This window comes from Podarcis muralis, chromosome Z, assembly GCF_964188315.1.
Source record: "Podarcis muralis chromosome Z, rPodMur119.hap1.1, whole genome shotgun sequence".
NCBI lineage: Eukaryota > Metazoa > Chordata > Lepidosauria > Squamata > Lacertidae > Podarcis > Podarcis muralis.
This window is the reverse complement of record NC_135673.1, coordinates 6,671,902-6,680,934: the sequence shown is the minus strand read 5'-3', so window position 1 is coordinate 6,680,934 and position 9,033 is coordinate 6,671,902. Positions and strand designations below refer to the sequence as shown.

Sequence of the window (9,033 nt, the reverse complement as noted above, 5' to 3'; positions counted from 1 at the left end):
GATTGTGAGTTTAACTCTGCTGAAATAGATGTATGTCTTCTTACACAAGTGGGTAAGAGGAAGGATAATTACTAAAGAAAATACCCTCTCCTACTTGTCTAAATGCATGCAACATGCATATGTTCCAGCTTGTCAATATCCTTCTTAAATTGGAATACCCAGAAGTGGACCCAGTACTCTGCTGATGCAGACTGAAATAGCATTAGTTTTCTGTTTTATTTTATTTGTTTTTGTTTTTGCTGCTGCTGCATCACACTGATGACTCATATTAAGCTTGTGGTCTAGTAAGACCCCTAGATCCTTTTCAAATGTACTACTGGCAAGCCAGGTTTTCCACATCTACCCAACCCGCAGCTGGTTCTTCCTGCCTAAGTATCAAACCTTATATTTGTCCCTATTGAAATTCATTTTGTTAGTTTGTTCCCAGTTTTCCAATCTATTAAGATCATCTTGAATTCCAATTCTGTCTTCTGCTGCATTAGCTACCCCTTCCAGTTTGGTGTCATCTGAAAATTTGATGAGCATCCCCTAAATTCTTCCATGCAAGTCATTTATAAAGACATTGAACAACAACAGGCCCAGAACAGAACCCTATGGCACCCCACTTGTCACTTTTTCCAGCAAGGTGAGGAATCATTTGTGAGCACTGTTTGGATTTGGTCAGTCAACCAGCTACAAATCCACCTAACAGTAACCTCATCCAACCAAAATTTTACCAGCTTTTCTGCAAGAAGATCATGGGGGAGTTTGTCAAAAGCCTTACTGAAATCAAGATACACTACATCCACAGTATTCCTCTGATCCACCAAGCTTGTAACTCTAACAAAAAAAGAAAAAAGAAACAAGATTCATCTGGCATGACAGAAAGACCCATAAGTACTGGAATAGACAAGAAGCTAATGTTAGGCCAGGTTAGCACTCTGGACAAGGACCATAGTACCAGTTCAGGACAACAGTTAGCAGCCCTGTAATGGAATGGAGGCAGAAAAAGCAAGTTGTTTCAGCTGTGTCCAAGATGAAAACCTCACCCCTTGCATACTTCATCTGGACAGTTTAAAAACTGGTGCCTTTTCCTCTAGCTGTTGGCTTCTTCTAGACTGGGGGGGTGGGGATGACGTGTGGCCTTCTAGCTGTAGTTGGACTCCCATCAGCCCCAGCTATCACAGCCAATAGTCAGGGGTGAAGGGAGTTGGAGTCCTACAGCATATGGAGGCTCTCTAGAGAGTGGAGTTTCAAGCTGCAGAGATATTTTTTTTTTAATTTTTTAAAGTGGAGAAATAAGCACCTCTGGGTTCTCCTGATCCTCAGGACTGGTCTGTGGGCCAGTCACTGGAGTCTGGGCATAGATAGAGGTGTCTCCTCAGGGTTCAATGAAGAAATGCCAGTGGATCTATCTTCTGTATTGGACTACTGTTATAGGATGACTCAGCATTTGAGAATTCCTATTTGAGGTCCCTCACTGTATTTCACTGGCTCAGTCCCGAATTAAGTGGCATCCAAGCACTTGAGAACTTCAGCAGTACTGCTTAAGAAAACTTCATTTTAATGCTGCACACTCTGGGAGACTATAAAGCAGGCAAATGCCATATTGAGTTCAGCACTCTCGGCTGTGACATGCACCATTGAAAATCTCTCCCATCACTGGAGTGTATGAGAAGAGGCATTAATTTGGAGCAGATTCACCTAGCAACTTTGCCGGATCAACTGCTAACCCAGGGCTCATGATGATGTCCTACTCACTTGTGTGGAGCCATTTCAGCAGGAAGCCCAATGAACCTTTTTGTCATTCAAACCAGAGAGAAGCTGGCCTCCCGGTTTGGCAAAAGCCCTCAGCCAACCTGAAATCCATCAGCTTCAATTAAAGCCCCTCTAACTGTCACAATTGGTTTGGAATGCAGAGTGGCATGCAAGACACTCGGAACCTCACTCCTGTTAGGAGTAAAAGCACAAGGACCCTGCTGTGACCTCCATTTACAAGACTCACTTACAATTGCAAAAGCATTCAGTGTCTTGGACAAATTAGTCTGGAAACCCCAGCTGTTTAAAAGCAGACTTCTTGCTGGGACAACAACCTTTCCTGGGTTGCCAAATGTTTTCTTAATCTTCACATCTGTGATGATCAAACACAGTTGTTCAACCTATACACTGGGAAATGGCCACAGCTGAACACTCTCTTACCTTTTCCCTATGCTACATGATGCAGGGCAGGAGGTCCCTAGGACTGGGTATTAGCAAATGGCCCTAGTGCTCAGAAGGCCTATTGGCACCTCTGCTGCTGCCCCCATTAGGGTTCTTGCTCATCATTGCTTCTGCCTCCACTAACTGCCAGTCACAACCATCTTCCTCTTCAGATTTAGTTTTGGGTGGTGGTGATAGCACATTCCAGTAGTGGGTGTGGTCAGAGGGGGAAAGGGGCAATTAATACAGTGGTGCCTCACAAGACGAAATTAATCCGTTCCGCGAGTCTCTTCATCTTGCGGTTTTTTCGTCTTGCGAAGCACGGCTATTAGCGGCTTAGCGGCTATTAACGGCTTAGCGGCTTAGCGGCTTTAAGAAAAAGGAAACAAACTCACAAGAACTCGCAAGACGTTTCGTCTTGCGAAGCAAGCCCATAGGGAAATTCGTCTTGCGAAGCACCTCAAAAAACGGAAAACTCTTTCGTCTAGTGAGTTTTTCGTCTTGTGAGGCATTCGTCTTGTGGGGCACCACTGTATAAAGGTTGCCTCAGCACAGCAGGGCCGTTTCCATGTATCTCTAACCTCCATCCAGGCAAGCAAGATGCATCATCAGCACTCAGTGGTAGCTTCCAGCCAGGCAAAGATGCTTGAGGAGGGTGTGAAATAAGGCCACTGGTAGGTGTGGCTTGGGGAAAGAGGGTGTGGCCCAAGAAGAATCTGAGGGCTGCCATGATGAAGCAGCAAGCTCAGACTTGTTACAAGTTCAGCCAGAATGCTGTATTGTTTGTGCCCACCTGACATCAGCTCAGGGCCTTCACAAGCGTAACAACAACAATGGCAGACAAAATGGAAGGTTTGAAAATACAGGATGTCTACTTTGAACACCTATCTGCCCCATATTAGATTTCCAGACAGGCTAAAAACTCAAAGAGGTTAAGAAGTGGGGCTGGTGTGATGCGTGTAGCCTGGGGAGCCTTGAGGGACATACAGAGAGGCTTGGACAGCTACATCTGGTGCCCAAGCCAAAGGTTCTGCACCCTTGAAATAGTGCATTATCATCTATGGAGTAGGTGGTATGACCACTCATGGAGGGTATAATCTGACCAGCATTGAAAGGCTGGGAAGGAAATGAAGGGTGGGGAAATATCCTTCACTGTCCAGATTGTGTCTCAGATAGTATCTTTCTTTTCCTTGCATAAAGATGATACCATTCAGAACAGTGGCCTTTATTTTAATTTCTTAAATGTCTGCTTTTTCGGAATGACTGCTTTTTCCATCTCCTCTCCTGTGGCACTGATTATTTTCATTCTGCCTACAGCAGTGCGCAAGACCCCCCTTTTGTCAGCACCACTCTGATATCCCTTTTCTTCTTCCTCACTTTTCGGCCCATCTCCTTGGAACTTGAGTGTCTGAGCCCTATTGTGTGATATTTATACACTCTGGTTTCTGCAACATATGGCCACACCCTCCCTTCTTGAACATCAGAGGGGATGGCTCCAATTTGGCAGGGTTTTTTATTCTAAACCTGAACTCAGTCACATTTGACTCACTTTTCTTCAAGTGTGTCTCTATGAAATAAGTGTGAAATGCATTTTTTTAAAATATAAAAAGGGTGGGGAGGGTGTGAAAACAACCTTTAAAAAATGATTCCAGTACCAAAGCCAGAGAGAAGTTTGGTAGCTTGAGTTTGTAAAGCTTCTCCCCCACTTCAAGCAAAGCCCACAACCAGGGATATTGGAGACTTTTGATGAAAACAAAAAAAGAAGTGGGGCTTTCTTTTGTAACTTTATTGACATTAACAACCTGAAAGTGTGGCAGCAGGATGGCACATCACACCATATAAAAAGCAAATGAAATATAAATAATAAGAGAAAGAAATGTTGACACACCAATATAATTCAAGACATCCATCTTTCCCAAGCTGCCATGGATAGTGAATGCTGAGCATCTAAGTCCAAAGCATAAAAAATAAAATCCCACCAGAAGGATCCTTCACCCCTCACCCTGAAAACAAGTAGTATATGTTTATTTTTTCCCCAATAGCCAAAGTCCGTAAGTTCTTATACCGCACAGACAAATGCAGATTTTTCAAGGTTTTCCATTGCTAGGCTGGCTATTGAAGTCCTAGCTGCAGCTGACATCCATGCCAAAAGCTCTTTACAGCAATAAGCTTTCCTGTTGTCCATCCACATATTCAGTACAGTAATGTCAGCTGTGGGTAAACCTGAACAGGTGATTCAAAGAAAGCGGAAATTGTTGCAGTTTGTGCATTCCCCTGCAATCAGAGACATAAATCAGGTTATTGAATACAATTGGTCACATCACTGTTCTTTTCCAAGCCTGCAAATGATATATAATTACTGACATTTCAGAACATTGTTTTGCTATATCTTTTGCATAGAAATGAGTGTAAGTTATGTAGCTTGCATAAATTACATCAAATAGTGGATAGCATGACAAACAACATAGCATTTGGTGGAAACAGGACTGCAGTTGAATGGAAAAAGCACTGGTTGTGACAAAGGTCAAATCCTTGCCTTCTTGCATCCTTGCCTACAAACTAAGGATGCTGAGAATTCTGACAGAAATGAAAATGAGAACAGAAATTGCCAATAATTGCTTATTCGTTCCATGTTTGAAGCAGAAATTGATCAGCAAGTATGATTAGTATTTGCTGTTGTTGTTTTCGGTCAACAAACAACATGTCAATGATGACTTCTTCCCTCTCATTTGCATGAAATGAATGGTGTGGGGAAACGTAATGATAATGCGATTAATTATACAAAATTCTGCCACAGCAAACAGTGAAACAAATAATGCAATTTTGGTCAGAATTCAAACTGTATTGGGAATGGATACAGTGCTGCATACAATGAGCAGTGGTTGGAATGGAAATTACTGCCTTCATACATCATTTCCTACCTCCTTCTGCATATAGGTTTGGCACAAAATGGAATCCAGTCCTTCCCTCACCAAGTTCCCACCCTCTCCCTACACCCCAATTTCAAGCACAACAGAAAACACGGTAAGCCCAAACTTAGCTTTGAGAAGGGGCGTAGGAAGTAACCAGCTGTGGAAAAGGCAATCACCCCTCATCCTTAACTGAGAATAATGCTCCTAAACTTCCTGGTTGGTGGGGACTCACACCAGAGTTTTCTCAGAACCAGCCCCCTGGTTATGCGATGCCCTCTTTGTTGAGTTGTCCCTGTCCCCCTCATCATTAGTGTATATGGGGGAAATTTAAAAATGTTACTATTCAAGGCCTTGGGTGGTTGAAGGATACTGCATTTGGCAACTCTGAAACTATTAAGAACATAAGAAGAATCTCAGGACCCAGGGGCCAAAGGCTACCTTGATGGATGATAGTGGTGTGTGAATGTAAAGAAACAAGCATACTAAACAAAGGCAAAATTCATGTTTATTTTTCTGCCAACTTTTGCAGAGGTCTTATTGTCTGCTGGGTAACCACTCAGAGCACATGTATCAGTTGTGGGCATGGCTAGAGGCAGCAGTGTGTGCAGCAATGCATCTAAATCTTGGCTTTGTATAGCAGGCCAACACACACACACACACACACACACACACACACACACACACACACACCTTCTCTCTCTCTTCCATCCAGCCAAGCAAGAGGCATTCCCAGAGTCCAAGGACACATTTTACCCTGGCAAAAACACTCATGAGGATGCCAAGCAAGGATGGTGAGGGGTGTGGCTTGGGGAGGACGTGGCTCGGGAGGGGATGTGACCTGGGGAGAGTTCTGAAGGACAAGTAGGGAGACTTCCCAGTTCTGATGTTCCCCACCTCTGATCTGGGAAAAGAATGGGTATTAAAGTCTTTTTGTTTGGGCGGAGATGCACCCGAAGCAAAATAAAAAATCTTTCAGACTCTGATGCATTTCAATGCATTCCCAGTTCTCTGGCATTGATCCCAGCGCTCATCTCCAATAGCTGCCTGCAGTTCAGTCTCTTGAGCAACCTATGTTGAACTCATATTTTGTTGGGGTTCAGTGGAATTCTATGGAAACATGAAACCTGCATGCCTTCCATATTTGTGCCTTGCATAGTGAAAGAAAAGCAAGCCAAGCCTTGGGGGGAAACATTCACCTCTCACATCATTTCACTAGTGAACACCATGTTTGATTAAATTATCTAAGGTACTTCTGAAAGCTTCTTAGGGGATGCAGCACCCCATTCGTCCAGCACCGAAGAACAAGTGGTAGCTTGGTCCTCTGCCCCTAACCTCATCCAAGGTCTAATTGCCTGCTTGAGCAGCTTTAATGGGGAACGCATGTTTATATGGCAGGGATTCATCAAGCCAAAACAGCTTGTGCCATCGTGCTCAGAAGATGAATTATGACGACGGTGCTCTTGCAAGCTGTCCCCTCGTATATTGAGCCCCGGCCTAAGCCAAGAGGGAGCATGGAGGAGGCAGATGGCAGCTTGGCATCATGATTAAAGCCCTGGATATCCATTTTAATGATATGCCCACCCAGCAGATTAAATATTGCAATAGTCAGTCCCATTCCACACTACCGGTAATCTCAGCCTTATTTACTGTGTGTGTGAGAAGCTGTGCCTTCTCCTCTAGCATTCAGAATGTCAGCTTGGCAGAAATATTGCATGGGGAGAGGGAAGGTGTCTTTAGAGTGGATCTGAAACAAATGGAAGGGAATCTGTTGAATAAAAGCAGCCTGGTGAAACTACATGGGTCACTTCCTTGCTACAGCTGCATTCCTTGGACGGCTTTAAAGGGGGGTTAGACAAATTCATGAAGGAGAAGCCTATGAATGGCTACTAGCCACTGGCTGGTTGCATTCAGGATCAGAGGTAGTGTGACTCTGAATACCACTCACTGGGGGACAACTATGGGAGACAGCTATTGCATTCATGTCTTGCTTCTGGACTTCTGACCTGAGCACTAGGAATCTGACTGGTCAACATGGGAAGCAAAAAGTTGGACTAAAGAGACCTTTCACCCAATACCTGGATCTGCTGCATAAGAGGCCCAAAGTGTCCATATACCAAGGGTTGCCATACATCCTCCTTTTCCTGGAAATGTCCTCTTTTTTTAATGGTGAAATTTCTGTCCGGGTGGATTTTTTAAATTGGGCAAAATGTCCAGGGTTTTCTCAAAATGCCAATGGCACCCTGCCTTCTCTTGTGCAGCAGTTAACTCACACACGGCTGCGACTCAGTAGGGAACCGCAGATGTTGCAAGCAGCTTCACTGCTCCAGCTTCCCTCTCAGGACTGTGTGTGACCTCACCATCTGTCCCAACCAATAGCAGGTGAGGTGAGGTTGGGGGAGGGCAGAGGTGACGTTACAAACAAACAAGCATGCGTGCTCTTCCCACTTGTGCACTTACCACGTAGGTCCCTTCCAGTCAGTTCGCTGTTGCTGTTCCCCACCAGCTCCCTCAAAGCTCCTTTGCTCAGCCCCTTCAGTCACTACCTCCACCAATTCTCCCACTGAAGATCCTTGTGCACTTTGTATCACCCCCAGTCTCATCCTTGCAAGTTGGTGAGACTCGTTGGATAACAATGAGAAAGCAAGCCTTTAGTATGATACCTGAGAGTTAGAGGTTCTGTGGAATACTCTGCCAGTGGAGATTCAGCAGATGATTTCTGTGTCAACTGTTCAACTTTTAAATGCCTGCTGAAACTTTTTTTATTCCACCAGGCCTATGCAAGTAATTAATAGTCCATCCTTCCACAATGGCTTATTGATGCTTGTTTTTAACTTCTCGTTTTAAAATCATTTTAAACTTCTTATGCTTTTATTGTTTGTTTTTAAATCTTTATAATGTTGCCTATTTTTTACAGTTTAGCAGTATATAAATATTTTTATAAATAAATAAATAAACAAACCTGGGACCCCCTTCATACAGATCATGTGCTCTTCCACTTACCTGTGGCCTCTCCCTCTCCTGATCACCTGCCATTCTGGAGTCTGTATCACCACACAGGAGAGTGGCAAGACTGTATCTTGCCCCTCTCTGTTGTTCTTTATCAGACCACCAAATAATGATTCTTTGTCTTATGTAGAGATCCAGACAGCATACTAGATCATCTGCCACACCCAGCTCTGTGAGCCAACAACTGACCAGTCAATTGCCCGTTGTCATAGTGACATCAAAGTTGAAAGGCGGTTGCTGTAATCATTGATCAACCAACTAGATTCTAGCTCTTTGAACCCAGGTCACCAGTGGCAACACTGAATCCCTTGCCTGACAAGCCCAGCTAACCCCCAAGAGCAGCATTGCTCTTGTCACTCACCAGGCTGGCAATCCCCCTCTCTGTCTCTATGGCGACTTTCCACACAGGGGCTATTTTAATTCAGCCGCCCCAGGGTTCTGAACTTTTGTCCGTCTGGGTAATAATATCCCATTGCTAAAATGTAATTTATGTGTGCATCATTTGCATTATTGAACAGCTGTTCTCCCCTCTAACTGCTTGCCTGCCATATTGCCTGGATAATAATATCTAATCCATATTAATTATAAATACACAAATTGTCTCCAAAATAAGGCACGAATTGTGAGCCATGCAAGCAGCAAAGTGCCAGGAAATGTTAAAATTAAGCCTGACACTTAAGCTTCCTGCTGGTGTGTCAGGAATCATGAAAGAAAAGGAAAAAGGATACAAGGGGGGGGGGGGAGAAAGCCCAGTGGTGCAAGTTAAGGAGGGCAGTGGTGGGCTAATAGCCTGCAGCAGCTGCCATAGCCCCTCAGGCGACAATTTCACTGTGTGTTTCACAAGCTAGGCTGGGCAAGATTAAAAGTAAGGCAGGAGCTGCTTCTGGGAGAACTGATGAATCCAAGTCCTGATTTAGGAGGCTGTTGTCTATATCTT

The 9,033-nt window shown here is 44.1% G+C and overlaps 1 long non-coding RNA gene across 1 annotated transcript; it reads right to left on the bottom strand.

Moving 5' to 3' along the window:
• Window positions 1-3,949: 3,949 nt before the first annotated feature.
• Window positions 3,950-8,357, bottom strand: LOC114589320 (uncharacterized). The gene is made up of 2 exons (XR_003704638.2): window positions 8,091-8,357; window positions 3,950-4,452 (listed from the first exon to the last, which is right to left on the bottom strand). It is a non-coding gene; the product is annotated as an uncharacterized LOC114589320 (long non-coding RNA).
• Window positions 8,358-9,033: the final 676 nt, after the last annotated feature.